The sequence below is a fragment of the Eleutherodactylus coqui genome, chromosome 8 (assembly GCF_035609145.1).
Source record: "Eleutherodactylus coqui strain aEleCoq1 chromosome 8, aEleCoq1.hap1, whole genome shotgun sequence".
Lineage (NCBI taxonomy): Eukaryota > Metazoa > Chordata > Amphibia > Anura > Eleutherodactylidae > Eleutherodactylus > Eleutherodactylus coqui.
In genome coordinates, this window is record NC_089844.1 from 172,062,690 (window position 1) to 172,068,045 (window position 5,356).

A 5,356-nucleotide genomic window follows, 5' to 3' on the forward strand; every position below is an offset into this window, starting at 1 on the left:
ACCTGAGAAGCTGAACAACCTGTTCTGAGCGCTCCTCCCCGGCCCCACCCGCCTCACTATACACCGAGCTCATCATGCATGCCCATATAGTGGAGGCTGATGATCAGCTCTGTGGGCAAGGCTGATACTGGACAGAAAGACCAATGATCGGGTACGAGTGCTCCAATCCTAAACATGGCAGCGATCAGTTGACAAACAAGTGAATGGTCATTTATCGATTGTTTGTATAGTTTATGCAGGTGAATAATTACTCGCTGGCTGGCAGGATTCCCCCATGTGTGCAGGATGTCATCTGTATGGGGAGGAACAGTTGTATTAAAGAGGTTGTCCAGGTAAGAAAAACATGGCTGCTTTCTTCCAAACAGAGCGCCACCACTGTCCATAGGTTGTATCTGGTATTGCAGCTCAGCTCCAATTCACTTCACTAGAGGTGAGCTGCAATACCAGACACAACCCCATGGACAAGGGTGGCGCTATGTTTGGAAAAAAAGCATCCCTGTTTTTCTAACCCCAGACAACCCCTTGAGGGACCTTTATGCCACAGGACGCAGCCAGAGCTGCAGCAAAATCTGCAGGTAGCCTCCAAATTTGGTGCGACAAGTTTGTGCTTTGCGATTTTTGTGCTATGCGTTTTTAGCATTAGAAAGTCCCATTGACATTTGCGTTAAAAAAACGCAGCAATATTGCATTCGCAAGTGTGAAGGCACCTTAATGGTCGTTCTCCATGTAAACGGGACGTGCCGCTCACTGTGATGAACAGTATCAATGATGTTGCCTGCGGCTGCACTCACGTGGGCGAGTGCGATTTTGGTCAGTGTAGGAATAGATTCACACAGAAGTACATGCGCATGCGCGAAACACAGACAACTGGTTCATTCACATTTCTGTACGCATTTCAGTTGCGCATAAAAAAAACTCAGCATGCTCCACTTTTCTGCATATTTGCGCACCACAGCCCCCTAAAGAAGTCAATGGGGGTACGCATATGCACGCGTGATACATAAGGAGGGGCATAATACTTTGCGTAATTCTGCTGGAAAGGAACACATCTGTCTGGAACACATTAATTAGCCCTTTAAATCGGAACAGCAAAATATACCGCGCTAAAAAGCATAGTTCGTTCCTAAAAAGCTACGCTTATGCTCGCGCAAATACGCATGCGTTCATGTGTATGAACGCCGAAGGTTCGTTGTAGCGGAGGAGTGAATATTGCATCAGCACTTGGACTCGGAAATTCACTCACTACGATATGTCCAGGTGCCAGCTGCAATCAGCGGAGCACCGCCTGTGTTTCGCAACAGAGAGACACTGCGTTGATTGACACTTGTGATCCGTGTAAATACGCTTACGCCCGCGTGAAGCCGGCCTTAGGATACTTTTTCTTGGGCTGATAGTTGCCCAAGTAATTGCTCAAAAACAGCGATTACAGGCGACCGCCGTCCCGTATAACTACTCCGGATGCTCGCACTTCAGACAATGGGTTTTTCTCTTCTCCTCTTATCCGGTTTCGCTCGTCACGTTTTACAGATAACCTGCAATTTCACTGTTTGCAGACTAAAGAGCCGCGGCTGCTGAACCAGGAGTCGTTGGGAGTCAATAAACAAAGTGACCTATCTTGCCCTCCAATGCATAATAAAAGAATCGCCATAAAGGGACAGAAAGCAGCGTGGGAATCCCTGCTGAATGTCCCGGAGTCCTTCGCCATTCTGGGAAAGCTGGATGAGATCCAACATGGTCGCTCTTACCAGGTTGTCACCCAAACTCCTCCCTGGTTATGCAGTAACATGGGAGCAGCGGATGCATCACTAGTTGCCATGTCATTCAGGTGACTGGGAAAGTTGGGTGAGTGAATGACATCCTCCTTATTGATTCCTGGAGCTTTGTGTTTCCTCCTTAGGTTTGCGTTGTCCGGCACTCGGCGGGGCGCACTGTTCACACCGCAGGTCCCTGCGGCCCCCGTTAAGACTCGGCAGTGTTTCCTTTGCTTGTTTCACTCTATTGTAGGTTTATTATTAACTCTTGGATTATTCCTCTCAGATTCCAAACAGCCATAAAATCCCTCCATTGCTGCGTCGCCTGTTCCACGGGTCACAAGGTCGGACGGAAACTGCTCTCACAGTCAGAAGAACTGCAGCGAAAAACACCTTGAGGTCGTTTTTACGAAAAGCTGCAGCTTTAAGAATATGTGTAATAACCGTTGTCCCCATTATTTAGGCGCGTTCACACGTCGCCGTCACACGTTTCTTCCAGGTATTCCGTCAGCTTCTTGAATGATGACATGCGTAAAATTTGCAGTCCTGGATTTTGCATCCATTATGATGCGGTTATCAGTTGAATCGGTTTTAGGTCCTTCCGCCTGAGATTAATGAAAGAAATCCTTGACTCCTCTCCGTCTGTGAAGATGTCTCAGTCACATGACATTTCCTTGCTGCATGAAGAGTTTGAAGGTTAAGGAGTCTGGAGGGCGGAGCTAGCATGCAATGGTGTCCTTCTAGGGGTTGAAGGGTGGGATTGCACACATTCCAGAATCTGAATCTCCCCAGATGATGGGTCCCTGTAATCCTCATGTTCCAGCTGTGATAATTCTGTAGGGTTTATAAACCCTCTGATTGGCTGAGAAGATCTGTCACTGCTCTTCATTAGTTTTTATAAATAAGGCCCCTTTAAGGACTTGTTCATCTGTGTAATTAGCCTCATGACACATTCAGAGTTGTACCGGGATGAGATGTTCTTTCTCCACAGAGCAAAATAACAGGAAATGCTGCATTCATCGGATGACAAAGAGTATTCCATAGGGAATTCCGACTTCTGCAATGTGTGATTTATGACACCGAGCTGTAAAACCCCTGGTTTCTTTCACAAACCTGCAAATACATGATAAAACATTTGCTGCCTGCAGCCACCACTAGGGGGAGCTCACTGGAGACAGATTTATTATTGACTTGAATAGAAGTGCTGTATGTAATAAGTTTCCCCTAGTGGTGGCTGTATATATGTGTACATACACGAGTGCACCTCTAGTGGTGGATCTTTATATTTGCATACAGTAGTACTATGATGACTGTCCCTCTAGCAGTGGATGTATAAATTTGTGTGTAGTAAGCTCCTTCTAGGGGTGGCTATATATATTTGTATACAGGTTGCTCTCTGTAGCAGTGGCTTTATATATCTATCAACTTCTGCTAGTGGTGGCTGTACATACGTGTATGTAGTGAGCTCCCACTAGTAGTGGCTGTATATATTTGTATACAGTGAGCTATCCCTAGTAGTGGATGTATGTATTTGTATCAAAGGCATAACTTGAAGCTGACGGGCCCCAGTGCAAAATCTGGAACTGGGCCCCCAACTATAAAGCTTCATTGATAGTATTGGTTTGCAATTTGGGGAGAAGAGACTTTATGGGCCCCCTAGGGCTCCTGGGAACAGGTGCAACCACACCCTCTGCACCCCCTATACTTACGCCCCTATAAATGAGCTCCCCCAACTGATAGCTATATACACCTGTATGTAGTGAGCTCCCCCTAGTAGTGACTGTATACATCTGTTCAGGGAGCTCCTCCTAGTGGTTGCTGCAGATAACATTTTTATTAGGTAATAGACTGTGAGAATGGCAGCAACGCTTTGTAGCTTATTTTAGCGGAAAAGCCTCATTGAACAAGAGCATTGACTAAAATGGAATATGCTGCCTCTTGTGAATATTGCTATCTTATATAATGCACAGAAAAGTCACAGGTATTATTGTATCTTGATGCCACCGGAAGATAGGGGTTTGACAGCAGGAACGCCCCTGTCACACCCCTAGCTTCCGATTGGGTGAAGCCTTGAAGGTCCTAGCAGCGTGGGGATTGACTTCATGCTGGGATGGAAGGTTACGCTTAGGGCTGGTTTCAGTATTAGCCCCAACACTGAAACCAACCATTACCCTAACCCTCCATGCCAGCCACACTGTCATCCAGCGCTGTCCCCAAAGTTTAATTGCAGTGTCCACGCTCCCCTACAGCCTCTGTGTCCCCCTCCCTCCCTGACTCACTGTCACCCAGCGCTGTGCTGGCGCCGCCACAGGTCCCCCGCTTCCTCAGTGTCCGCCGCTGGCCAGTGCAGAGCTGCCGGGGAAGCCGCTCTGCCGCCGCCGATCCCTCACTGTCCAGGGCCACAGCCCACTGTTGGGAGTCTGCCCCAGGAGAGCCGCTGGAGCGCCAGGTAAGGCACTGTTAGTGAGTGCCAGGACCTGAGAGGGGGTTGTGGCTGGCCTGTCAAGCAGCCTGTATCTTGTCACCACCCACACGTCTAGTGGCGACAAGATACAAGAATACCATAGTCACACTTGCCTTGTGGTTAAAAATGAGGTTTCCACCATTTATGAAACTTATGTCCACCAAGCCTTATTGGTGTTCCCAAGTACTTCTGTCACTTGTAGTAACACTTCTTTGCCACTAACTCCCTCCATAGGCACCAATGCAACAGCGCCCCTAATAAAATGCTGATAACGGAGAATACTAGCACATACACAAATAAAACAAAGTTATCAGTGACTCGTTCAAGGTCATGAGCCGCTGGATCTGCGGTAGATGTGAAGGATCACAGGCCGAAGTTTCTGTTGGGCGCAGAGCGGCTGTGTAGCTTTGGCTCTTCACAATGGCCTCTGTGTTCTTTGGCTCAATCACAAAGCAAAGTGACACCTAATCTGCAGAAGCAAGGTACACAAAGCAGCGGGAAACAGGATCCGGCCACGAATCTCCTTGTGGTAATATTATCCTGGTCCTCCACATGCCGGCCACGTATGTCACCCGGCAGCCGGAGATGTCATTGGGTTTATCATGTGCCACATAACCAAACACACAGCAGTCACATCTCATTACGCATCAAGGTTGTTATGTCACATCATGAGTTCATTTTATCTCCTGCAATGCACTGCTGCACTCGCACATCTATAAAACTGTTCATCCTGAGCTTCCTGGTTCATGAAGGAAATGTCTGAACTGTAGACTGACACATAGGTAGTAAAGTATGAGCATGGTGTAGCCCAGCAGTATAAGTCATGCACAAGCTGGGAGATGTTGTGACACTGGTTTGTCCCAGGCTGGTTGTTTGTCTTGCTGATGCCTGTTCCCAGGGCCCCTCCCAAGTCCCCGTCGTAGTATCACTATCATATTCAAATGACTTTTTCATGTAATTGCAAAAGTAGGAATCTTAGTCCAGAAACTGCCACACCTGGTTACATAACTCCTGGCTGCTGAGCAGATTCCTGAGGTGTGAGAACTTTTGGAAGAGGAGGTGACCTGATGACATCACTGATCTCCGGACAATGGACCGTCCTTGGGGTCCGGCACTATTATTTCCATTTCTTTGGTATTTG